The sequence below is a fragment of the Triturus cristatus genome, chromosome 1_2, assembly GCF_964204655.1.
Source record: "Triturus cristatus chromosome 1_2, aTriCri1.1, whole genome shotgun sequence".
Classification (NCBI taxonomy): domain Eukaryota; kingdom Metazoa; phylum Chordata; class Amphibia; order Caudata; family Salamandridae; genus Triturus; species Triturus cristatus.
This window is the reverse complement of record NC_140580.1, coordinates 331126636-331153395: the sequence shown is the minus strand read 5'-3', so window position 1 is coordinate 331153395 and position 26760 is coordinate 331126636. Positions and strand designations below refer to the sequence as shown.

The window sequence follows — 26760 nt, the reverse complement described above, 5'->3', positions numbered from 1 at the left end:
CACAGAATAAAAGAATGCCTCATGTTCTGGCAGAGTATTCTGATTCTCTCTACAATGCGTTTAAGACATAAGTAAAATAGCACAGTTTAAATGAAAGAACCAACAAGACTCAATAATAGACTCAGGCAAGTATTATATTAATTTGGTTTTTGTATTAAATTCACAATGCATAACAATAAGCAATCTTTTGAGAATTTCAGTTAAGAATATCACAGCTCGCATTAAAGCGCCAAACATTTAGACAAGGCTTTATTGGATGGTTATTATAAAAATCAGTTAACAGAGTTTCACTACCATGAAATGCATAAGGATAGCTTGTTTGTCTAACAGCTCAAATCCTACAAAGAAGATAAAGGGTTATGATTTAAAGCCCTGTAAGGGCGATTCCATTAGCACAGAACAAAGAAATAAATAAAATTAAATTAAAATGGTTTGGCAAAGAAGGTTTCAGTTAATCAGCTACCGACTGTAGCATTAGCAAAGCAATCGAAAAGTGAAAGGATAATCCCTAGTAATGGTAAAAAATCAATCAGCATAGCGTCCTCTAGCTAGGGGAAAAGAAAGAAATATGGCGTTGCCTCAAAGTAGGAAAAATCAGAATGGAGTTTGTCAAGAAACAAAAATCAATGGCATAGCCCCTCCTTTGATGTTTCTTCTTTTATAAAGTCTCTAACAAGGTCCCCGACATATAGGATCACACCACCAACGAAAGACTGTCACATGCTCAGATTCACATAATGTAACCTGGGGCGCTCTCAACAATAAGAGGCTTTCCCATGCTAGTCATGAAAAAGAAAATATTTGAAAGTCCGCAAAGGCCTAACATTGGCGAAAAAGAAATAGACAATATCAGTTTATAATGACAGCTAAAATCCTGTTCCCACAGGAATAATTCGCTGTGAAAGTTTAAGAAATATTTAGGAATGTCAAAAGTTACACATGTACTGAATAAATGAAGCAACATTTCACTAGTTGTAAAAGGACCATTGTATTAGGTCAGGGGAAAGGTCAGGATTAGAGAAAAAGCAATTTTGAAAAATCAGTCTAATTGGCATTACACATTTTAAATGAAATAAACTCTAAATCAATATCAACTACCGTAAAATAATTCAAATAGGGAATATTCAGAACTTTCACCAGACATTATTACATGGAAATGGCCGACGTTAGAAATACCCTACTACCCCAAATTTTTCTCAATATCCATTTAAGTATGTAATTTTCTAAATTCACACTACAAAATTCACTTTTCATAAACTATAAAATCTCTAGTATTGTTATACAAAATTTCAAGATCGTCCCTAGTTTCTACACATTTTTGCACCGACTTTTCAAAAGGATTAATTCTAACAGCAGGCATTAGAAACACTAGACCACTTAACATTTAGAGAGACAATTTTAATCTGCTTGAGTGGAGTGTTCTTTTTTGTGTCTGTTGTGCTTGTAGTGAGGTTCGTGGAAGACTATCGCAGGGAGCAGTGTGTCCTGCATGTGATCCCTTTTAAGACAGCGCAACCTAATAGCCCTTTGACCACCGAGCGGAGGAAGAAAGAAGGGAAAGAGAGAGAGAGAGAGAGAGAGAGAAAGAGAAACAGAAAGGTAATGAAACAGGAAAGAGAGAAACAATGAGATTGTAATGTACCGCCTGATCCACCTCTTGTAAGCTTCTAGTAATGGCGACATGTTTGACTTGATGTATCTACAATACTTTGCCCTGTCGTTTATGTATTTTGTGTTGTAAAGAAAATCAATACAATTTCTTTGAACAAAAAAGAAAAAAAACACTAGACCACTTTATTATTGATAAATTTTCCATCAATAAATGCTAATTAACAACATGTTCATAAGAAATTCTCAAATGTGCAAATCGTTTATATGCATTAGTATTACTTTGCATGTATATTTTCTTCATCTTGCATTTAAGCACACTTTTACGGTGCTTCTACTACACTTGTCTTAGTTTCATGTGTCACAGTTTCTAACGTGTGCAAAGTGCACTTTCACCTTTTTGTGTCTTTAATCAGTAAGTGTGTAGTGTCTTATTAATTCTAAAGTCTTGCATCATTAGGGTCCAGTCCAGTTCTAAGGTCTATCATTTTACTTAACCTCTTCAGTGCCCCGCCCTTTCCCTGCCCTGTGCCGGGCGTTGCATTAGCGGGCGGGGTTCATGACGAGATAGTCTCGTCATGGGCACAGCGCAATCGCGCTCCATGACGAGACCATCTCGTCATGGGCACTGAAGGGGTTAAATCAATGAACACGGCACATCAATGTGCTTGTATGCTGTGGCAGTCTCAAGATAAATGCAAAAAATCAGCCACCCTTACCGGATACCTACGGCATATAGCCTCTTCACAAAGACAATATGGTTGGAGATTGAATCTTTGAATGTACTCAAACTGTAGAAGTCTATGTCTGCTATTGAGAGATATATTTTTGCCAGCCAAGCAGCAAAACCGCCACTGCTCATCAGTGATGTGGCAGTGAGTATAATCTTAACTCTGGTGAGCACCAGTCGTAGACAGGAGTACATTGCACTAACCCAGAGTGTGCAGTCGCAAAGTAATATGTTTAAAATAACATTTTGTATCAGATATGTTAACAGTGAAAAGGAATCCAGCTCAGCGGGAAAACTAAGAGCAACACCTCGAAATGCAATACATATTCTATAGAAAAGAAAAATGTCAAGTGCTGTAAGGACCGGATATTTGCTAGGGATCTGGTTGTGAAACAGGCCTCCATAGTTGCAATTTGATGTTTGTTCAGCTGTTCACTCATCCCGTTCTCCAAATGTACTCAAAGCGAAGCCCTCTATCTCATCTTCATCTGCATCCCTGAAGTATACAGCAGTCCACCTACTTCCATGTTACCATGGATTGTATCTACCAGAATGCATCTAAGTGAACTGGGATGTCAAAGCAGTGTGCTTCCACCCCGTTTTTGTTTCACAGGCTCCATTGAGCCGATTAGCACTGTGTGATGCACTTGCCAAGTGGCACAGTGACCTGAAAAGACTACTAAGCAGCATTTCCAGCACCTATAATTGTATGTGTTAATCTCTAGTAATGAAGGATAACTATCCTGAAATATGAGCTTATGTCTTGAGATACTCCGCACTGGCTGCACCAACCATGGTGAAAACAAACTATTGTTTAATGGAAGCACTTCTAACAAGCACTGTATTTACCAAAATGCATCTGAATTAACTGGGTGGTGGGTGGTCAAGGCAGTGTGCTCCTTCCCTGTTTTTCTTTTTCAATTTTAGACTGAATGTCTTGCTTACCACATCATCACCCCTGACTTCCAAGACCCGTTGCTCCAACCATATACAGTCCTGATGCATGTTTATCTAACCGCTCGGTCATATGGTCCGCATAATTTATCTGAGGCTGACCTTACCCTAAGTGGTCTGGAGGCTGCACCTCATGTCTTGCAGGATAGAACGGATGTCCTCTGCGGCAGTGTCAGGCCCCAATGGGTCAACCACATGATTGGCTGGCAGAGGCATCTCCATCATAGCCCCTATTGGACTTCTTAGGGTCAAAGGTGGGCTTGGGCTGCAGTTTGTCACTGCTCCAGTTCACCCTAGGGCAAAGCAGTACATTTGAGCTAAAAGCATGATCCCAGATTTAATGTCCATCACCACACCACCTATCTAAGCAGGTCTTTCAAACATGGCTCCATTCCAGCCCCGTAGAGATCCAAATTATATTACCATATGGTGTCCGGCAGCAACAAACCCAGAGTCCACTCCAATAGACATGTATAGGTTTACATGTGATGATCTGGGCACCAGGGGAAAACCCTATTAAGGCAGCACCAGGAGGCCCACTAATATGGCACCAGGAGACCATTTAATATCAACGAACAATTGAGGAGCCAATCAAGCAGGTGATCAGAGGCCCTCGGTGCCTCAGATTACAAGATCACATCAATGTCCCAAAGACAGAGATCCAATGCACAGGCACATTCACCCCAAGATCGTTCTGAGCAGTTCTAGTGTGACACACAAGGCCATCTTCTCAGGCAGACAAGCAGCCCAAGTGAACAGAATCAAAACTGAGAATAGAGGAACACCATCCAGGCCCCAGAGTCAAGGACGAGTGTCTAAAAAGGCAAAGCACCAGCAGGAAGTAGGTAAGTAGAATGGGCCGGGAGTCCCAATTTATCCATAATCTCGAAAAACGTAAGTGATAACGACTGAGCACGTTGTGGGGGGGGGGGGGGGGAGGGGGGCGAAGGTCTCAGTACTTCGCTCTACTGCAGACCGGGCCATACTCCAAGACCACCCTCCTCAGATATGCCCAGCTGCTCACGGGATTCTTCAGGTCCCAGACATCAGCAGGGTCGGACTGGGGCAAACAAATTAGCCCGGGCACTATAATAAAAGTGCCTCCAAGTAGCAAAATAGTCAACCAATTAGTTTTACAAAAGATTCTTACTCAGCAATCTAATTATTACTTCTGTCCTTGCTCAACTGATCAGTGAATCGTATGGCAGTTCGGGATGGATTGTTCTCATGAGGTGTAGGGTCACTACTGATTTGCATAAGGTGGGCCTTTGTCTAGAGTTGCACTGTGGGCACAAAATGATGGGTTGGAAGCAAATGACAATGGTTGAATTCGTTGCAGCATTCCGCCCGTCACCTTTGAGTGAGAGGGTACGCCCTAAGCAGCCAAGAGTATGCCCAGACGTGGGTCCATTGCTCACTGTGCCATAGGATGCAAGCGATTCCTCATTGACAAGGTCTAACAAAGCCAAAACCATACTGGAGCTGCTTGTATTCCCTCCTAGAGGGGTCTTGTCCGGCAGTTTGAGATGGGCTTTTCCCATGACAAGCAGGGTCAGTACTGACTTGCATAAAGTGAGCCTTTGTCTGGAGTGGCACAGCTGGCAAAAAATGATGAGTTTGAATGCTACCCCGAGCAATTGCTTGTGGTTAAACTTTTTGCAAGCAGCCTCCCATCACCTTTTATTTGACTGATCCCTAATCAGTAGAGGCACTTGAAAAATTTGACCTGCCCTACACACAGCAATGAATTTTTACACCCTAGATCAAAGTAAAATTTTACTCACAGTTCCCTTGACACCAAGGCCCCATTTAAGTTTTCTAGAGCAATCTGGCTCCACCCCTTAGTGATGCACATGCAGCAGTCACCAATTGTTTTCTTACCCTATCACTTGCGCCCCTCATGAGTGGAAGGTAATAGGGGAGCTTCTGGTTCTGATCCTCTTGCAGAGTGTTGCCCAAGGTTTCAGTCGGAGCAACGAGGGAACTCACTGAGGCCCTCCACATGGCAGGGTAGCAGTGGATGCGACTAATTTACAAAAAATCCTTTTGAAGTCTAGAAATTGGCATATTATTAAATCTATTCCTATTGTAAAAGAAATCTGTAACTGCAGTGCAAGTGAACGTCTACCAATATTATCCTCATATGCCTTGTCTCTTTAATCCCCCTCAAATCTTGAGGGTGGGTGAACTTGAGTTGTTGATGCAGGTTGGAGCGAGATGGTTTTACGCAGTTCATCTGATCAAGAGGAAATAAGGGCGGGTTTACAAAGACCTGTCCTGTTGGCTTGAGGAGCCCATTTACCATTCATTTTAGGAGGCTGTGGTCTGTTGTCCTTTGAAGATAACAGGGTTAGGGCAAATTAAGGAGAAGCAATATTCTCGAACGCATGGCATTTATTTAATAACAAAAATACTTTATTGCCGGGCTCGTGCTTCCATGACGACCAGGGATTCTAAAGCTCTGAATCAAAGCAATATATAAAAGTAAAAGCACAGCTCTAATCACATGGTATCTCTAAGTCAAACAGATCAAATGTTTGTGTGCCAGAGCTCAGAGCTTAAAGAACAAGCGGCACATTCACTACATAAAACGTCAGATTCGAGAGACAGAGGTTAAGACACTGAAGACCAGCTACCGAGACAGAGGACCAGTAAGCACTCTTTGAAAGGCACTTATGAAACAAGCATTGGCTGCTGTTCAGCATGGCTTAAAGTTAGTAAGGTAAAGGAGAGTGGCTTGGAGTGGTGTGTCATAAAGTGGAGTAGAGTGGAGTGTTGTGGCGTACAGTAGAGTTGAGTGGCGTGCAGTGTCATGGAGTCGTGTAGAATGTTGTGGAGGAAGTAGAGTGATGTAGAGTGGAAGGGTGTAGAGTTGAGTAGCACAGAATGGAGCACAGTGTCAGAGCTGAGTACAGTGTCGTAGAGTGGGGTGGCATGGTGTGATGTGGAGCAGTGTAGAGCAGTAGTGGGTGTTGCATAGAGTGGCGTAGAGTGTTGTAAAGTATAGTGGCATACAGCAGAGTAGATTATCAGAGTGGAGTGGAGTAGTGTGTCAAAGTAGGGTGGAATAAAGAGGCATAGAGGGAGTTGAGTAGAGTAGAGAAATGTCGTAGAAAGGCATAGAGTGGAGTAGAATGCTGTGGAGTGGCATAGAGTGGAGTAGAGTGTCAGTGAAGCATACTTTATAGGAGTAGAGCATCGCAGAGTATTGTGGAGTGGAGTGTAGTAGGGCTGAGTAGAGAGGCCTAGTGTGAAGTGACGTAAAGTACAGTGGTGCAGAGTAAATTGACAGAGTGCAGTGAGGTAGAGTAATGTAGAGTGCAGTGGCATAGAGTAGAGTAGACAGCAGTGAAGAGTAGACTGCAGTGGCGTAGAGTGCAATGACAATGGCATAGAGTGCAATGGCATAGAGTCCAATGGCATAGAGTCCAATGGCATAGAGTCCAATGGCATAGAGTAGAGTGGCCCAGGTTGGAGTAGAGTGGCGCAGGGGGAGTGGAGTGATGCAGGGTGGAGTAGAGTGGTGCAGGGTAGAGTAGTATAGAGTGGAGTGGTGTAAGGTAGAGCGCAGAGGTGTGGAGTAGAGTGGATAGAGTGCAGTGGCATAGTGTGCAGTGGTGTTAAGTGCAGTAGAGTGGTGTAGAGTTGAGTGGTGCAGAGTAGAGTAAAGTGGCATAAAGTGCAGTGGCATAGAATGTAGTTATGCAGAGTAGCATCTCAGAGTGCAGGATCGTAGAGTGTAGGGTCATACAGTGGTGCAGAATAGAGTGGTGATGTACAGTACAGTGGTGCAGAATAGAGTGTAGTGGTGTAGAGTGACAGCATGCCCTGGATTCAGGGATGAAACTAATGGTAAATTTTCACGTATTCTCCACAATGATTCTGTCTAACATTAAAGGTGAAGATCTTCGCTGGCTAAACGCCAAACCGACCGGGAACGTGAGCTACCTATAATTATTGCAGATGTCTATAATTCGTTAGGACAATTATTTGGGAACCAGACCTTCTAAACCACCATTTGGTAAGCCTGGTTCTGACAAGGAAGCCATGCAGAACCCAGAATTGGTTAAAAAAAAAAAAGAGACAAATCCAAACTGGCTGCACCAACCATGGTGAAAACAAACTATTGTTTAATGGAAGCACTGTTAACAAGCACTGTATTTACCAAAATGCATCTGAATTAACTGGGTGGTGGGTGGTCAAGGCAGTGTGCTCCTTCCCTGTTTTTCTTTTTCAATTTTAGACTGAATGTGTGACATTGTTCTGCATTCTGTCCAACAATTGTTCTTTTTGCATTTGTCACCCCGAGTGGGACGGGTATGACCAGTTGTGGGTCCCGTGCTCTCCATGCCACTGGAGTCAATCTATCCTGGCTGATGAGGGCTGAAAGCCCGAAACCGGTCCTAGGATGCTTGTTTCCAGTCCAGGGAGGACCTGGCCTGGTAGTTCGGTCTGTACTGTTCCCATTGGGCGCAGGGTCAAGACTGATTTGCATATGGCTAGGTCCAAACTGGAATAGCATGGTGAGCAAAAAAATTATGGATTTAGGCCCAGATCTCTGTACTAGGGTTTTTGCAATTACTCGCTCTAACATGAGAATAAGTAACTATTTATACTAGATTTCGTTATGCTAACAGAGACAGCACCCCTTTCCCAAAAAGCTTTCCAGCTAAATACACATATCATTGAAGTGAACAAAACGTTCCCTTTGTAACAATTCCAGGGTTTGGTGATTGTTTGATTCTTAAACGGCAGACTAGCTTTAGTGATAGCTGCCCATGAAGGTGTTGCTAATGCAGATGCAGGTGTGGCAGCCACACTTTAATTGCTACAGCAGTGTTACTGGAAGCATGGCTTACATCAACAGGCCCAAAAATATGTTCTTTGTTGTGACATTTGTCAACAAAATAAAGCTTCCACTATGGCACGTCTGTTGCAGAGACACTTGTTGATTCCCAACAAGCCTTTTGGCTGCATTTATTTGTACCTGTTTGGTCCACTTATTTGGGATACTATGTTTAAATTTATCCTTTGCTCCAGGTTCCTCTGGGTTTGGCCAAAGCATTCAGCTGATGCTCGCAATGTTATTAAAGATTTGCAAGTCTTCATCAGAACATATGCATGCACTACATTCCACTCGGACCAGGGCCCTGCTTTCGCCTCAAAAGGGTATAGAGATACTACGACTTCCCTGGGTGGAGAGGAGCATTATTCCTCTACATATCGGCCCGAGGGCAATTCTGTTGTGGAGAGGACAAACTGTGACTTAAAGCAGTCCTTAACAGAGTATTAGGGACAGGACGTAGTTGGATCCACCACCTCTATGGGGTACAACTAGCACTAATTCTCCCTAAACGATCTCTGGGTGGCCGGACCCAATACAAAGTTCTTTTTGGCATAAAAATGAGCTTTCCAGACTGTGGCGGTCCAGACATTGTGGTGGCAGCCACGCCCTTTGGGGTAAACGATTGTTGTGCTATTTTACAGGATCTACAAAACTTCTGTGACAACCAATCCAACAAACAGTTGAAGACATCTGCCTCTGAAGGCAATAAGGAGAAACCAGAACCTTCCGGTTGGATTTCAAAGCTTGAAGATCTTGTTCGTGAAAAGGATGCGTTGAAAAGGAGTTTGGCCCATTATACCGAGGACTGGTGCCAGTCCTTAGCATTCAAGGTACCAGAATTGTAATCTTGCCACCACTTGCTGGTTCTGAAGACAATATTTTTGTCTCCATTGATCACTTCAAGTTACAACATGTGGCCGATTCTAAACAATAGGCCTGAAGGAGTCCTTGGTAGTTCCCTTATTCCTTTCGCTACCACACAGGAAATTCATCTGCAGCTTGTGAGCACCACCGAAGCTGTTTCTCCCTAGCTGGGGAGGGGGTGGAGAATTAACTTCAGTTTCTTTCTGATACAGCTATAACTTCCAGCCACACAACTGAAGTTAGAACTGTACTTGCTACTGCGTCTACTGCAGCTGATGTTGTTTGTCGATCTACCTCTTTTGGATTTTTCTGGTCCCCTTACAGTACCTGTGGCACCGGTTTTTCAATGAACTGCTTATGGTTATTATGTGGGTTCAGATGTTTTTTCTTCAGACAATTCCTCCGTTATGGACACTCTGCCTATAAAGGACTTTTCATGGCTGAAACACACTTATCTAGTCCCTCCTTGGATATATTATTTTGGTTAACACTTTCCTTGTTTTTTTCATTTCTATGGATTGGATTTGTGACGGTTTACTTGTTGCTGATAAATGGCCATTGCCTTCCAGAACGCTCTCCCACAGAACTTGTTGATGAGGTGTTGACGCCTAACTCATCTTCACATAAACTAAAAAGAGACTTGCCCCTTGTGAACATTTCAGCCATTTCAGTAACTGATGGAATTGTTTGGGATAATGTACTTTATGATATATTCAGTCCTACAGAAATTCTAGTGATTCCTTATGTATTTAGGGTTTCGGTGGGTGGTTTAATTGTACCTGGGTTACATTGTGATGATTGGGATGTTGAAACTGTAAACTTTATGCTTTTGGATCTGGAATACTATACTGTTTTTGAATCAGAGAATCTGTACTTGGATTCTGCCAATTATGGTGAAATGTTCTGTTACTATCATTATGGACATCACTATTTACATCCAGCTAGTGTTTACCTCACATTTTTTAATGAGACACAATGGGAACATTGCCCCACTCCCCATAAGGGAGCTCAAAAACATATAGGGATAAATTCAAGTTTTTCTGGACATGATACATCAGACACATAATTATATTATTTCAAACTAGTCCCTACAGAACCAAAGAAATATATGCATACACAAACTAAGCTAATATATACAGACTCCTTTGTTACCCAATCAGCCATGAACGGCTATTATAATTGGAGGGATACCACGGACATAAAATTGATTTGGGGTATCAAATCTTGGCATTTTCAGGAGACAGACACCTTATTCCAAGCCTGCTTAACCCCAACACAAATGATTTTTCTCAATTATATCATTCAGCAGACTAAGTGTCTGGGACTGGCAAAAATTAAAGACATGAATGCTTCAAACACTCCCTCTACTGCCTGATTTGACAATTGGCAACATTTGACAAATTATAATAAGCAACAACTGGATAGTATGTTGCAGAATGGTACATTCAACTCCACACTTTCAGGTACTCCCAGGTGTTTATTGTGGCCAGTGGACACAAATAGTTGTTATGATTGTTTATTGAATTCCACAACGGGGTTTAAGGCAAGCAGACTTGACCCAGTTATTCCAACTCTCAGAATTCAGGTATTTTTACTACTTATTCGGTAGGGAAACTGTGTCAACACACTGTCTGCAGTAAAACATCTTTCCTCTACTATCCGAAGACATTGACCTATATGATTTCCTGTTGGGTCCTAAGTCTCCACATTCTAAAAGATGTATTAATGCCACATATAATGAAATTATCACAAATGGAAGCTGCTGCATGTTTACGACAAACTGATCAAGATAATTTGGATAAAGTGCTTGCTGTTGTTGATAATAGTATCAATATGTTGTATTCTTGCATTTATAGTTTGAATAACATTGTGTTATCTGTTATTGATATCATTCAAAGTGACATGTCCTCATTGTACCATGAGCAAAGTCAGCTTAGATCTATCATGCAGTTTAGCTGGACACTTCAAGTCCTTAAGAACGAACACATGCCATGGCGTTACCTTAGTTCGACTCAGCTATTCTTGCCTTTTAAGCTGACATAAACAATAATTCATGACCAAAATAGATGCCACATAAAACATGTTACATTTGGAGAAGTTAGAACAGCTACCAGACACAATAGCAGAAATATTGTGAATGGGAGCTGAAATACCCTCCGCTGTCTGGTTAACACATGGCATGATATCTTTGCCAATTTCATCATTTCAGTTCATAGCTTGCATGAGACATTTCCCTGTCTGTAGATATGAACCCATAGGAGGCAGCTCCATTCATGAGTTATGGTCATTCCCATTTCCCTATTGTTGTGAATGAGCCAGCAAAGAAGTCTTCCTCACTAGAAAGGAATGTGACTCTTCTTTTGGACATTCACTTGTTCGTATACAAGTTACCATTCATGGCACATGTAATGCATCTGTAGCGAATTTAGCCTGCTTTCTAAAAGGAATACCAGCCCCTACAGTTCTCCCCCTCATTACAGTCCTTTCAAGTGGAAGCTATTTAATGTCGAGTGACCAGGACTGTTGCGGAATGAAAGCCAGGATCCCATATATTTTATCGGTCTCCCAGATAGTGACCAGCTGTAATAACGTGCTCTTTGAAGGCAGATTTTAACAAGCTAAGCAGACTCAAGACTATTGTTTCAAAAAGAGGTAGCATTAACATCTGCTTGAGAAACTTTTGAGTGACAAGTTGCAAGAACATCCAGTAAATACCAACCTACAATTACATTTTGACGATGTAGGCGACCTAATTTTTAATGTGTCCAATATTGCCAGAATTGCACACTTTTTTACAGTTATTGGAACTGGTTTGGTCAGTTCCTTCCAAAAAATGTTTGGAGTAATACCAGCCTTCATTCCTTCCCTTTTTTTCCAGTGTGTTCGGAGGCATACCATTGGTGTTATTCCTCATTTGTGGCATTTTTGTTTCCCCGCAATAGATGTTCTGTTTTGAAGTCCACTGAAACTATCACCGGTCCAGCTGTGCTGTAAGCGCATGCTACCATTCTTTGGAATCTCCTTGCTCCAGGAACTGGATTCTGACTGGTCATTGTCATTCTGACCCCCTGGTGTACCTGCATACAACCTATGTTTCATTGCCTGTGGTGCCCATTCGAATGGGCACTGGATCTTTACCTGGCTCTGCAGACGCCGGTTCCTGTGGAGATTAACCTGTTGATGGATTCTATAATGATCCATGCACAGAGTTGTCCCATGAATTTGCGTCTGCTTCAGGGTGCATGGTATGAGCCACTCCCTCCAGAGGAGGCAAGTGCTTCGGCACATGGAACACCAAACTCTGGCTCTAATAACACGTATGTGGGTTGCCCGGCTATTTCCTCAGCATCTGCTAACGCAGATCATGTCTGTTCACTAGAGCTTTTAAATTGGACAATTGCAGAATCATCATCTGCGGAGACTAAATTCGTTATGTAAATGTGGATATTAGAAATTGAAGGATTAAGTATAATTTTAGAATTTGTAATGTTTGAGTACTTTAAGTTTAGGTTGTATACAAAGAATAAATAAAGTTTTCCAACTATTACTAAGTTTTAACCTTTGTTTTTTCATATATATTCACATATACATATAAGGCGTCATGCCAAAATGCAACGGCCAGCATTGCTTAAGTTTTCACACAGTGCGATTGCTAAGAGGTCCTCGAAGGCCATGCCCCCCTTTCTCCACCACTCTGCAAAAGCGACTCCTGGTGCACTACTGGATGGGGGATGAAGTTCACTTTACTCCTGAGGGACCTTGGGAGCCAAAAAGCCCTCCTGGTACCTCCTGTAGTCCTATGCAGCAGAATTCCTGAGAGCTGGTTGGAGGCCCAGTCCCCATTCTCCACCACTCTGCAAACGTGACTGCTAGTTAAAAAAAATCTTAGAAATTCACTAAAAAACCCAAAGGTTCAAGGGACGTTATAGTTAGGAATTAGCATTTTTTTTAAACCGTAGAAATTCATTGAAAAAGACAAAGGTTACAAGGACGTTATAGTTAGGAAAAATAATTTTTTAAATCGTAAAAATTCACTAAAAAAACAAAGGTTACAGGGACGTTATAGGTAAGGGTCAGATTTTACTCCTACAAAACCAGAGAAATTCAGCCATTATAGTTAGCGGAGTTAACTATAACTTGCACCCCGCAACGCACTGCTTATGACCTCACATATTACATCACTCATGACATGGTCAGAGACATCACTGATGACATCTCAAATGACATCACTCGACATCAGTGATGACATCATCCAGTGACTGATTTAAAAAGGTTTTTGAGTGTTAAATATATATACCCAGGTGTTTTGGTGAATCTGTGGGTGTACGAGTGCCTGTTTGGATGATTCAGTAGGTGCGCGACTGACTTTATAAGTGAATGATTAGGTATCTCAGTGAATGTATGGGTGAGTGACTGGTTGTGTGAATGTCTGTCTGTTAGTTGGTGTCTAAGTGGCTGCATGGGTGTATGAGTGGGTACATGACTGGCTGTATGGGTGAGTGATTGGTTCACTGTGAACCTGTATGGTTGTCGGAGTGTCTGTGTGGGTTAGTGAAGGGGGTGTGACTCCCTGTATGGATGAGTTAGTGGGTGAGTTAGTGGCTCTACAGGTGTGTGTGTGTGTGTTGGGCTCTCTGGATGAGTGAGTATGTGTATGGCTGTGTGAGTGCATGTGTCAGTGGTATATAGGTGAGTAGGTATGTGAAAGGCAGTATAGGTGAGTGATGGGTATGTAAGTGACTGTATAGGTGAGTGAGTGAATGTTAGAGTGGCTGTATGGGTGAGTGTGTCTTTGTCAGTGACAGTATAGGTGAGTGAGTACATGCAAGTATCTGTTCTAGTGAGTGAGTGTGTTTGTGTGTAACTGTATGGGTGTGTAAGTGGCTGTCTGATTGACTTTATGGGTGAGTGAGTAGGTGTGTGAGTAACTCTATGGGTGACTGATTCAGTGTGTGAATGGCTATATGAGTGGATATGACAGTGGCTGTATTAGTAGTGAATGGGTGTGTGTGTTGCTCTATAGGTGAGTTAGTGGATGTGTGTGTTGCTCTATGAATTAGTGAGTAGCTGTGTAATTCTGGTATGGGTGTGTGAATGGGTTTGAGAATGATGGTGTGTAAGTTGGAGGGGGTAAATGAAAGGTTATATGGGGCTGTGAATGGGTGCATAAGAGATTCTGTGGATGATATCAGTGATGTCATTTGAGATGTCATCAGTGATGTCACTGACTATGTCATGAGTAATGTAATATGTGAGGTCATAAGAAGTGCATTACGGGTGTGAGTTATATTTAGCTTAGCTAACTATAACTACTGAATTTCACTGGTTTTGTATGAGTGAAACGTGAGCCTAACTAGAACGTCCCCGTTACCTTTAGTTTTTTCAGTCACACACGCACACATTTCAATGTATAAATAAACACACTTGTTTTTTCAGCTATTCAATGTATAAATAAACACACTTGTTTTTTCAGCTAAAGGATTAAGAGGCAACACAACAAATAGCAGAATCTACAATACTGTTTTGTGTTGGCCCTTTTAAACTTGGGAAAACAATAAGGGGTTGGTTTGGAATTCATGACTAAGCCATTATGGTGAGCAGTACAATTTTTCTGTGAAGTGGAGTATATTTTTTTAAAACCTACTTTGTTAGTTTTGTTGATGCAAAATACTTATTATATCCACTATTACTTGAGGCATACATTTAACAGGGGTAGTTCCACCGCGAGTGTGTTTACAAGCGGAGTAAAGTCCATGAGCCGATGTGAAATTACATCGATTAGTACATACGTAATACATTATGACATATTCATACGTAGTCAGAAATAACATATCCCGATAAACCACCCCTTCCCTCCCATCCTCCACCCCCCTCCTGACTCGATGCCTCTATGGTTACGAGATCCAGCTCTATCAAGATGCGTGAAGTGGAATATATGCATATCTGTCTGATTTGAGAACCAATACAGCAACCAAGTTTTGGGGTTGTACACTATACTTGGAGTTCAAGATGTGAATAGTCCAAGCATGCAAACTACTGTTATTCCATAACTGTGAGTGTATGCAGATGAACCTTGTACATGGGATGGTTGCTAGTTTTGTAAAGAAGTTAATTATTTTAAGCTCTTTGAAAAAGCATTTGATGAACTTAGAACAATTAATTTTCAAAACTAAGGGCAGTGCCAATCCAGAGTCTAATAAAATGACTCGCCCTCGATACAACAGATACAGAAAGGGATGGTGGCTGGACTAGAAACAGACTACTAGTATATTTATTAATTTATGTGGTATTTTTATAGCATAAACAGGCCAAAAAACTGTAAAGGGTCAAAACAAGCATAAAGCCAACAAATGATAGGAGAGGTAGCTGGTTTGAGGACTGTTAACCAATTGTGATGCTGTATTCTCTAAAGGGGTGTGTCTTCGACTTTTCTCCTAAATTGGAGCAGCACTGGCGTGTTCCTCATGGGCAATAAGGGGATGTTGTTTCCAGTGACAGCTGCTGCCGGGCAGCAGTAGTGGGGTGGGGATTAAAAAAAAGATCACTTACCTACCGGCCAGCTGGCCCGCCTCTCCTCTGCCCTCTGTGTCCTCTTCCTTCTGTGTGAACAGGAAGCACACAGGCTCCCCATAGCCAATTACAGCGCTGCAATGTAGCTTTGTGTTTGGTCTGAGCGCCGTGGTTCGGCATTCAGACAGGGACTGGGAACCTGGGTATGTTCTCCAACCAGGCTGTATAATAGAGCTGGTGGGGAAAACCTGCAAAGTGTGCCCAAGATGGCAAGCCAAACAGTCATGCACACTTAGAGAGTGCCACCACTACCCCCCCCAGCTCTGCCCCGCGCAGCCCCGCCCCGTAAAACAGCTTCATCATGGAAAAACCATTATAATAACATTGCGTTATCATTTTATTTTTCCTTTTTTGCAGTGTTGAAAAGCAGTGGGGCGACGCTCCTCCGGAGGAGCCGCCCCTGGTTGCCCAGATCTTGGGTACATATCAAAAAAGTCCCCTAGAGTGAATGGAGACGAAACTGGGGCTGTAACGTGTCAACCAGTATTTTAAATGCTACAGCTGGTTTCATAACTAACTAAACATCCCACCTACACAGATTTTAACTTGTATAAGTAGGCCCGACCAAAATAATTGTTACAAAATGTAGACCCTTCACGTAATACAATTTTAGATACAAGGGACCTTCGCAGGAAACAGAGGTCCATACAATACTCACAAAAGAGAGCTCAAAATGAGCCCGCCTAGCAACCCATTTACTGGCAAGGAGGACCCCCTACGCAGACATGCCAGCTAGTGTGTATGAGGGGTCTGTGTCCTTTCAATTAAATCATTAAACTACAGTTCTCCACACCAGGTCTGCATCAAGTGCGAGTCATTTTTTTTTATCACATTCCAGGATGGCACAGCTTTTGGTTTGGTACTTGTATGAGGAAGGTAGTATTGCTCTAATCTTCATATGTCCTCACCGCCCCCTTGCTGCACATTGAAACTGAAAGAGATCAGCATAGAGACACGTAATAATCAACATTTGTTCTTTTATTGGTAATCCTAATCAACTCAACCCTAGGCCTGCTACATTTCTGGGTCTGGAAAATAGTCACAGACCTTTGGTCATCAGAAGCACAAGGCCTGATGGAAATTGACCTGGCTGCCTCCATTGTATGGGGCCACTTAAAGACATCTCCTCTCAGAAGTTGAAAGACACCCAGTTGGCCTTGAGTTGTCTCCAAATATCCATCACAGAGAGTCATCTCTCCCTAAGAGGCATATAACTGTCCCGTCTATAAAACACACCCAGCTAGGTCTACAACACCTCATAGCCCTAACACAAAGATCCTAGTACTAACACTTAACCACCCCCAAGAGGCTTTCAGAGATCTCTAACTGACAAACACATGAACGCTTGAATTAATTTCAGCCACTGGTCATTAATCTGGGCCGCATGCTAGTCTGTCTTTCTTTTGTCCACCATGCCACCTCAGACTGTACACCCAGCCATGCACAACTCATTCTTGATCTAGCTCCAATAGTTATAGTAACAGTCCTGTCTAAGGTGCCAGGCCAGACCCCCACGGAACAGGAACACAAGCAACCGAAAACCCTCAGAGAAACTGAGCCGGCCCTAGAGACCCATATTGTCCCTTCAGATAGCCCCAGTAGACTCGCAGACACTGCCAGCAGGCCCTCGGAAACCCTTACGTTTCCATTCTGACAACCAAATTAATCCATATACCCCTCAGCCACTTCCTGCACATCTTTAAATATTCCCAGCTGGTCCTTAAAAATCTTTGGAAAACTCTCAGCTTGCCTTCAGGTATCCAACTGACCCTTAGAGACTAGTTGTAGTTTTGAACAGCTCAAAGCAGAACCTTATTGACTCTGTGTTTGCATTTAAATGTCAAGTGCTTTTCCTGAAGCATCCCCAGTTAGGCCTCAGAGACTCCTCACAGTGGTGAAAGGCCCTCACATTGTTCTTGGTTACCTACAGCTATTACTTAAGCATGATGACCTGGCTTCGGAGACACTTGGTATGTCCCTACAAACCTTCAGTGTGCCCTCAGAGACAAGATCATTGTCTTGGTGATCTTCAGCCAGACCTCAGTCATCCCAATTTGATCATAACGATCCTGCAGCGGGCCGTTAGATATCCTCAGTTGGCACATAGACACCTTCCATTGGCCATGAAAAAGACTCAGAATGTTTCATATACCATGAACTAGCCTTCAGATAATGGATCATCAAAGACTCAGTATGCCTTCATACAAAGCTAGAAGGCCATAAGTGCCCCAAATGAACCTTCAGACACCTGTGACTAGCCCTCAGACATGCCAAATCAACCCTCAAAGGGTTGAGTCCTGTCAAAGGGCCATCGGTCACTTCAGATCACCCACAGGACTGTCATCTCATTTGCAGTGGCCAACAGCTTTCTATGAAACAACTACTGCTGGTCCCTAAAAACTCTCAAACAGCATCCAGGGAAACCAAATAGGATATCAGAGACCCGTAGTAAGGACCTAGAACCCTATGGACTGCTTTCAGACATTCCCAGTCCTTTCTCCAAATCTTACAACCCACTTCCAAACTCCCTGAATCAACACTCCTAGATGCACAACATATGTCAGAGGTTCTAGATTTCAGACACCCCTCTTTGAACATTAGCTACCTCGAGTGGCTCTTGACCCACAATCAGACACTCCACACTGATCCTTAGACCCCACCAGACTTCACTCAGACAGTCATCCTGCCTGCCTTGAAACATCACCAGCAGTCCTTTGTTGTGTGCATCAGACACTCTCCGCTGTCCTTTAGCCTGAAGCCAGACATCACCGGCTTTTATTTAAGCAACAAATGACTGCTCTCCGAGGCGCTGGTGCCCCAGAGGTACTCAGGCTGTATAATCCCTTCCACAGATAGTAATTAAACACTTGCAATCAGTCCACACCCATCGGGTGCCCACAGATCCCTCCAGCATGCCCTCAATAGACCTAAAACCTCACTACAGTCACCAGCGCTGGTGCCTACACCCTACAATCTGGCCCTTACCGATCCTCAGTCTAATCAGAGAAATGCTTACTGGGCCCTCAAAAGACATCACTGTGCCTTAGAGACCTGGGAGCAGTCCTTGCCACTCATCACCTGACACAACCATCCAGCCTTCAGACCTTGAAACTGTTCCTTAGAAACCCTTCACCGTCTCTATTACCCGGAGCGATACAGTCCTCATATTGCTAAAAATGTCTTGGTCTTCAGTGACAAGGGGGGCATGTGTCCCGCCCCTCTTTCAGCTTCTCCAATTAATTGGTCTAAGTCTACGACTGGTGAAATTACAAATTTACTTGTGCATCAGCAAAACTTTTTGAACATTCCTGTTGCAGGAGGAGAGCAGTGCAATTCACTGGCAAGCCTGAATCCATTTTTTTTTTGCTGTGCCTCTCTGCTACTTAGGATCAGTTAGGTAATTCAACTTAGATTCCTAAAGAGCAGCTCCTGAAGAGAGGCCTCTGTATGGAACCGATCCAGACAGGCCTAATGGCCCTGGGCACACCAGTAAAGCGAGTGAGCTGTTAAAATGAAATATCGGCTATCCTTTTAACAGCACTTAAACCTCAAGCTGTGTGCCACACATCCAGTATCACCCCACTCCCAGAATCACTTCAGTAAGGCACACCACACATACATATCCCTTATTCAAAACTTTCCCAGCACTGAGTGTTTCCAGCACTTGCAAGTCAGGGCATAAATTGACCTCTTGACATTTTTTTGGCACAGACGTGTGCATGGCCTGGGAAGAGAAAATGGAGGAGGGGAAGTCTGCGGCAGATGGTACATTCCAAAACACTGAAAATTTCAGAAAGAATAACACGCCCTTCAGTCAAAAGGAGATTAGGATGGTAAATGCGGAAAGCGAGGCTATTCCAGGTTGGCCATTCTTGTGCCCACCTGACACAGTGTCCAAGGCACCGGCTTTAGCCTTGCTTACCAAGTGCCATCATTCTCCTGGTTCTGTCTTGGGAAATATTCAGTGCAGTTGCAGTTCGGGTCCTCCCTCCTTCTGTTGGTAATTTCAAGCAATAACTGCCCTTTCTATGATTTCTTATTTCTAATGCGACTCCTGAGAAGTCCTCTGAGCGTCCATTCTATGAAAGTGAATCCTCTATTTATGGAACATCAACTTCTGGTTTGCAGGCTGTCCGACTCCACCTCAAGGTCAAAAGGGATCATTTCCTTCCTCAAATGCAACAAGTCACATCTCCTTGCCTGCAACTCCCTGCTCAGGTCCGGGAACATTCATACTCCTGAACCCCCTACAAATGATCTGATGGCTGTGTCCCTCTCACCACTAGATCTACATCTCACAGTCCTCATCCCCTCTGGTGAGACACCCTACCTGGGGCATGGATGGCAAGTTTAAACACAATGTACACTATTACTGCATCCAATCATATCTGAAGACATGCACTAATCGTATGGTACCGTTTTTTGATATTTTTAAACATTATTTCATAATCAAAATAGCATACATCCGTTAAAAACATCTTAAAACAAAAATAAAACCCACATAAAAACTGCAATAAATACCATTAAATATCCATAATATCAATCAAGGGGGTGTAGAATCACCAGGGGGCATTCACAACCTGGCTTTGTGTTGCTTTTTAACACTTAACCTCTAATTATCCAAACTACATACAAGAATTTAGAGACAGCCACCACCACAAGCGAGGTCGAGTCACTTTTGCACTAATCAGTTCAGCAAGGTCTTTAGCCTAATGAGAAATGTGAAACCCCATGATCCATACATTAGCAGAGCGAGCTGGCTTCTAGCTGCAGCAAGCACAGACGGTTTGTTTTCAGAATTCTACAAAATCCCTTTACTCTCTTTTGACACCCTGCATCCCAATGTATTTAGAACACAAATGCTAATTACTCAATGAATGTTGAAGGTGCTTCTTCAGCATTCTTTGAGTAATACATGTTTTGAATTAAGGCCCACTTGTATTTATTTTTTACGTGAACCTTTATTTGCCATTAAGCACCGAGCAAATTAAAGCATTATAGATATGTAACTGTGCTATGCAAATAACATTTGTGTTCTGAATACTGTTTGACACCTGCAGTGATGGTGCTACCTTAGTTTTATTACTGATGACGACTCCGGGAAAAGTTATTGCTCAGGGTTGAAACGTCAATGCTTCTACTGTTTAGGTTTACAACTAACTGTATACATTTGGTAGCTAAACATTGGATGAAGTCGGTGTTCTTAGAAATAAGTGCTTGTATAAGTCAAAACAGAGCTTTTATTTTTCCCTTTCACCATACACCTAAAACTTGTTCATGTACACCGCACCTTCACTTGGGGCACATTAGAGCATAATTTGGATGAACTACAGTTTCTGCATCTATGGCAAAGTAATGTATATTTATTTTTTGAATACTAAACAAGTGCTTACAGGGTATATACTTTTTTCTTTAAATTTGATGTGATTAGAATTGGCACTACTTGGCCCCGCTAGGATGTTGGCTGTTGTAGTGAGGAGGGTGGGCATACACCTGTCAGACAATCAAGAAGTTGATGAAGTGTCTTTAGCTGAAATAGAAAGTAATATACTGAAGACTGCTATAGGACAATAGAACTGAAAGCATTCTCCCAGGAGGACAGATCTACCTCGAAGAAAAGAGACAAGGGATATGTGCCTTTTAGAGGTCAATTCCAAATGATTCAGTGAGCCTAGGAGTGTTTCAGATGACTCTGTTGGGGGAGGGGGGACTCATTCTTGAGAAAAACTCCGGGCCTTGCCACAAGAGCCACAGTGAGCATGCTGTGTGGGTGTTTAAAATATTGTAGCATTAACTGCCTTGGGGGCTGGTGTAGGGGCAGTTAGATGTGAATGCCTCGAGCTCCATTTAATGGGTATAAGGCTAGCCTGCTGTTACAAAAGGGACACAAGACAAACTGTCGCAGAGGCAGTGAGAAAGGTGTACATGACAATAGCATGCATAACTGATAATGCTTTGAGAAAGTTGTGAAAACTCTGAGTTATGAAACTAAAGGTGGGGTGTTGGTGGTCTAGGAAGTGGTGGCGCTCCCCTGCTATCGCGTAAAGTGTGCTATGATGCCTGTAGGTACGGTGCCAACAAGTAGAGGAAACACCCTGTAACTCCTATGTGTGTGAAGGAGAAATCCCGCACAAACTAATGAACCAAAGTACTATGCACACGTATAAGAGTTCTCAATGAAAGTTCATCAATTTCTGTAAACACCAAAGTCATTTAAAGTTCCAGACGCTCTGTTCTTTTTCTTTTATTCAGTGAAACATAAAAAGAGCAACCAGCCAACACGTGTTTCGTCACAGTGGGAAATATCCTGCGACTTCTTCAGGGCTGGGAATGATACAATAAATAAGCAGGAAGTACTACATGGTATCAAAGATGGGAGGAATAGCACCTCTCATCCAAATGGAGTGAATAAGATCACATTAAGCGTGGAAACCCTAAACAAATCTTACAACCGCATGTGACAATTCGATCACTCAACAGACCGAAAGTGCAAGAATAAAAACAGCAACTGTATCCAAGTGGTGTGTGAAGTACCACACAATGTATAGTGAGGACCATATAACCGCATCAAACGGCGCCATGGAATTATTAAATAATTAGGACACAGAACACAAAATGAAAATTATACATTTTTATAAAGAATTTGTTTGTATCGTTCAGGTGGGTATTAGAGCGAAAGGAGTGCTACCTGTACTTCATATGTGTAGAATCTTATAGATCTACGTCTACGATATTGTGTTTACCAAGCAATGGAAGGCCATTACTTTCAGGAGTGCAGGAGGTTGCAAAAGGGTGATAGCAATTGGTGCGTGGCGTTCCTCTTTTCAGACCCTCCAGCTTTTCGCGATTCATGAAAAAAAAAAAAAAAAAAAAAAAAAAAAAAAATCGCAAAATCGGCAAACTAGCGCGATTGCTGCGATATTTGCAGTATTGGCCGCGATATTTACAATAAAGTGTCACCAAAACAAACAATGCCCTTTTATTGGCTGTGCGCGCGCAGGCCATTACGTGCTGCCGTCCAATACCTGCTTCCTCCTGGCCAAGCTGTGAGAGGCAGACAAGAAGAAACATTTCTGCACAGCTTTGCGCTTAGCAAAAGGCGTGATTTTGTTGCGCACACCTGTCAAGTATCTGTTATAAAGCCGGCATCACCATGACCCTGCAGCGCGTCTTTCAGTAATGTCTGTTAATTGGAGCTGTTTTAGTCTTCCTGTGGCCGGAACATCTGGCGGGTGAGTGGACCCTGCTCTCAGCCTTGCCTCCTGATAGTGACTCACAGCAGCAGGTGTGAGAAAGTCAGGAGGGAAGTCTAGATTACAGTGTCATATAGGCATGGTATTTCTCTGCTGTAATTTTAGCCACGTTTGATGATTTTCGTCACCTACCGTGTTCGGCAAGGGTGCTTCGAGAAGTTTTTACTGAACTTGTGGCATTCCTTTGGTTAATGTCTCCAAGTTGGACGTGTCTTTAATATGTACTGTCGGATATAATCGTTATTCACGGGTTCTGACACAGTGGAATAATCGTCTGTTCCCTTAGAAGCAGATTGTTGATTGCTCTATTATTTCTGTCCAGTGTTTGTTTTATTTTTATTTTTTATTTATTTTATGGAGTGAAAGCAACCTGCCCTAAGGCAGCGTGCATCTTCCCAGCCATCCCTCTGCTAAACCTTGGAGTTGTTTCTCTGTAATTGCCATGGAATTATCAACTCGGTCTACAATAAAAACGCACTATTCCAGGGATGGCATTGATTTACTGTTTGGTGCTTGTGACTTCGCAGTCTTCAGAAGATACAAACTCTATGAACATGGCCTCCTTCTATGGTGTGCTTCTTAGTTTAACCCGTTCCGTGCTCATGACGGAACCACTCCGCCTGTGCGGGCGATTAGCGCAGTGGGCGGAGTCGTGACGGAACCACTCCGTCATGAGCACAGCTCGCCCGTGACTCATGACGGAGTGGTTCCGTCACGAGCACGGCGGCGCCGCACTGCCCCCAAACCCCCCCAGCGCCGTGGCGGAATTCGTGCCGCGGCGAAGGGGTTAAATTTGTAACCAAGCATTGTGAAAGCTAGTTGGTCTGACCTTGGCCTGTGTCCAAATCAATAACAGCCATGGGGCCAAGTCAATGTGAGGGTATCCTGGTGCCGGCGAAGAACTGCAAGTGCTTCAGAGGATGTGCACGAGTCCGCAGGAAATGCATGCGATGTAAACACCCTACACCACAGGACATTGTGGTCATCTGACAAGTTGCTGGGAATGGGGCAGAGTTTCCTACAACCAGAGAGCAGAGGTATGTGGAGGGTCTGCAGCAGCACATCTGGTGCGAGCCACAGGAGGTCTGGGTTTTCAGGGGAGAAGCATTGGACAAGGAAAACTGCCACTTTGAGGCCTAGCGTCAGATGCTGGAATGCAGAGGAGCATTGCGGGAAGACATGAAAAAGACAGTCTTGACCGAGGGTAAAGCTGTAAATTAATGAAAATATTCACTGCCTTCCCTAGCGCCTGTGGACAAATCATACCCTCCAGCATTTTGCAATTGCAGGGCTTTAAGTGGGCCGGGTCTGGCCGGTGCTCAGCACCAGTAGTTCTTAAAAGCAGGTGCCGAGACGGTTCCCTATCAGGCTCTCCATTTTTACCGTCAGGGTGAAAAAAAACAAAAAACATGCAGCTGTCACTGCTTTAGATGTAATTTTAAAGAAACTCGTTTTTCAGTTTTATACAGAGCAACCTTGGAGCGCTTTACATGAGCACGATTTGAATCATACATAGGATATTGAGCTGACATGAAGCTCGAACAACGCTGCAACCTCGCGAACAAGAACTGAAACATTTTCAAACTGATATACAACAAAGTCATAGTTGTTGCTTATTTCTCTTATACCTATTTCACAGTGGAGTACTCTGCTAAATCAGTTTAAGACTGAAAAGGAAAGATTACGAGTACAATAAAGTGCCGCAATAATGCCGCTAAATTTCCACTTTTGTGCCGCTAAATTTGCAAATCTATGCCGCTATATCCTGAGGGTCTGATTTATGGTGGCTTTGGTCTAGCCATTTAGTGATGGAAGCACGAACATGTTCCCGTTTTTTGGTGGTCGGAGACGGTGCAAGGTTTTATTATTAGGTGGCGGGAGCTGTGAATGCCATTATTATTATTAAACTTGATGCTTCACTCTGTCAACTGGAAGTGGGCGAGGAAACAGAGTCTGTCCTATGGAACACTGTCCTCTGTGACTGGCCGGTAGAAGCAGTGCTTTAAATGGGCCGGTACTGTCCGGCACGGAGTACCAGGACTTTTTTATTTTGAGAGGGAGAGTACCGGTACTTCTCAAAAGTGCCCTAATACTTTTAATTGGAGAGTACCAGCACTTCTCAGACACAAGCAGGTACTCTGATACAAAGTACCCACACTTCTATTTTTCCATTTCAAGCACTGGGTACACTAACGACCTTACATAAATAAATACATCTAAACAAGACAGGTAACTTTTCATAGCCGAGTGAACACACCAATAGAGCAAGCAGCATGCATCGGAAAACAAAACTGAACGTCGAAATATTAGCGCACGACCTTTGGCAGGATTCGCGGTTTGTGGAAAATTACCTACGTAGTTTTTTTTTCTCCAAATCTGCAACACCGCCAACCCCACACTAAATTATTGAGTTGGCTTTCAGTTTGTATTACAGGCTCCCACGCCTTTCTTTTCCTCCAGCTTGACGTGCCATCCCATCACCGCCTCTCTCTCTCTCTCTCTCTCTCTCGCGCTCTCTCTCTCTCTCTCTCACACACACACACACAGAGCCATCTTGGCAGCACGCGGTTTGGACTTGTACCTCCCTCCTCCTGTTTCAGAGTGAAGACATACATCCCTGTGATCAGGGGGCGGCTGCGAAGGACAGCGCGGGAATTAACATGAGCTCATCATCTTCGCAGTCTGCCAGGGCGCGCCTCGAGCCCTCCCTTCCGTGGAGAGCGAGCCTTGTTCACGCGCGAATCACAACTGACACGGGGTGTATTATGTTGATAGAATTAATGCAGCGCAGTCTGCCATTAGAATGGCTTTGTAGCGCTCTATGATGGCACAGTAAATAAGGCGCTAGTTATATGTCTAATATGTCATTGGAGGATATTGGGACAAGTGCAAACAATTGAAAGTGTGGATAGGGGAGTGCATTTTTGAGACTTCGAGACAAATGTCATTTTCCCACAGTTTTTATTTGAACAAGGAACATTTTGGCTGAGGTTGTGCTTTTGTTTTCTGAGGTAAATGTGTTTTTAAACGGTAGTTCGTCTGGCGGAGAATTCATTTCCTGGCTGCCTCCAGAGAACAAAAGAGGTGGTTTCGTGCGGCCTTCCTCTCACACAGACTGACCTTTCCGTGCACTCTGAGGAGCGTTAGTGCGGAAGTAAATACTGTTTGGGAAAAGTGACCGGAAGAGGAATATTTGGAATAAAAAATAATGACGGAGAGGCAAGATCCGGCGTGAGAAAACCTGATAAGACGGAATCCTAACTGGCAGTCATGGCACCAGACACTATTAATTACGCAGAAAATAAATTACTATTTAACTTGAATAATTTGAATAGATAAAGTTTGAATCTGGCCAAGTGTAGAATTGTCAGGTGGTTAGCCCTGCAAACCATCCAAACATGACATATGACGTAAACAAACTAAAGACAAATACATTAGCGCATCTCCGGTGCCCATTCTCTACACACAGTTACCCTCTCCAGTAGAGCTTCTTAACCTTTGGACTTCTGCCCGCACCACTGAGTCACAACTGGAAGTCACAATCCCCAAAGTGATTTCTGCGATTTAAACCTCAACAATGATACACAAAAAGACACAAACAAGTACACACTGTACAAGCTCAGCACATTCACTGTCCTCTTCTACTGTATGTATATACGAGAGGGACTACACACAAGTATATGACCCAGGTCGTATTCCCAAATGAGTAGATAATCGTGTGAAATCAGAGATCTCCGCAGAAGTACTGAGATAGAAATTGGACTGACAATGGCCTTGGACGACACACTCCAGCAATCAAGCTTGGCATGGACAAAGCTGGAGACTATGCACATACATGCCGACATTTTAGAGGAGGAAAGCGGGAGATTTAAAATTAATCAGGAGATACATTTCTCCCATTGACTTCTATTGAGGACTGAATCTGGTCTGTTGGC

General features: G+C 43.1%; 1 protein-coding gene and 1 pseudogene across 1 annotated transcript in view; one reads left to right on the top strand and one right to left on the bottom strand.

Moving 5' to 3' along the window:
* Positions 1 to 26760, bottom strand: part of LOC146867262 (transmembrane protein 150A-like) — a 640885-nt gene that overhangs the window by 30993 nt on the left and 583132 nt on the right. The window lies entirely within an intron of this gene.
* On the top strand, positions 9410 to 10068 carry LOC146867264 (uncharacterized; annotated as a pseudogene).